Source organism: Alligator sinensis, unplaced genomic scaffold, assembly GCF_000455745.1.
Source record: "Alligator sinensis unplaced genomic scaffold, ASM45574v1 scaffold1123_1, whole genome shotgun sequence".
Taxonomy (NCBI): Eukaryota; Metazoa; Chordata; order Crocodylia; family Alligatoridae; genus Alligator; species Alligator sinensis.
The window spans coordinates 1,083,874-1,085,150 of NW_005842540.1; positions in this window are offsets into that span (position 1 = coordinate 1,083,874).

A 1,277-nucleotide genomic window follows, 5' to 3' on the forward strand; every position below is an offset into this window, starting at 1 on the left:
TCCCAGCGCCCTGTCCACCGAGCCAGCTCCACTCCACCCTCTTCAAAACCCAGCGCAGCCTGCGACGCTCCCGACCAGATGGGACAGGGCCCCGCACGCCCGGCCTCTAATGCAGCGGAACGAGCCGTCTGCCAGGTTACGCGGCCCGTCTCCCTCCAGCCGGGCTTTCAAGGGCAGCGGAGGAGAGAGAACAAAGGTGATGCAGAGACCGGGCTGCGGGGCTGGCGCGAGCGCAGACACGAAGTGACAGGGGAACAAAGCCTGCGAGTGCAGCCCAAGGACTGTCTGACCGTTGGGTTTAACTCCTTCGCAACTCCGGGGAAGTCTTCTGTCCAGCGGACCCACTGCCCAGCCCGCAGGGAGGGCCAGGGCCTGCCTGGGCTCGTGGAGCAGGGCCCAAAGCACTCCCAGGTTGGGAACAGAAGGTTCCCGCTGCGTCCCAGGGAGAATCGGCCTCTCGGCTTCTGGACCCGCGGCTTTCGGCTGCGGGCGGGAGTGCAAGCACCCCCGACTCCCAAGCGCAGAGCGTGGGTTGCAGCGGACTGCCCTCGTGACCCGCTCTCTGTGGCCGGTCGCACCAGCCAGACGCGAGGGGAGCACGCTGCTTCCCCGGCTCGGGGTCTTCTGCGTGTCTTGTATCCCAGCTCAGCCTTGCTTACCCAAGGCCCTGTTCTCCAGCAGCTGCCGCAGCCCCCCTGGGTCCTCTCGGCTGCTTCAGAAGGACGTGGCAGAGAATTACAAATGTGCCCATTACGGTGGGAATGAGACGAGACGCCGCGGCGATGAAGATTGGTTAGGCTCAGCGAGGCTCGCTGTACGTTGGCGCTGCCACCGAGCATCGTTCCGCCGCACAGGACGCCTGGAGCTGCCAGCCGGCTCTGGGTGCGTCTGCCAGCGCCCCGCTCTGGGGTTCAGCTGATGGGGTCAGAGGTTGTTCTGAGGAGCAGGGGGCACGGCCCCTTCCTGGGATCTTCTGAGTGTCTATTAACGTCCTTTGCAGCAGCAGGATGTTGGGTGCCGCGGTCCCCCTGCTTTGCCCGTGGCAGGCTTGGGGTGCTGTGTCGGGGGTGACTGCATAGCACGGCTGATGGGGTGGTTTGGACAGGGCTGATCCTGCTTCAGGCAGGGTTTGGATTTGATGTGACAGTGGAGCTCCCTTCCAGCCCTGCAGCCAGGGCATTGGGGCCAACTGGTGGAGAGTGCTAGTCTTCCTTCCCCTCCAAACCTTTGCAAGCGTTTGCAGAAAGGAGCAGGATGCAACACACAAGAAACAGCAG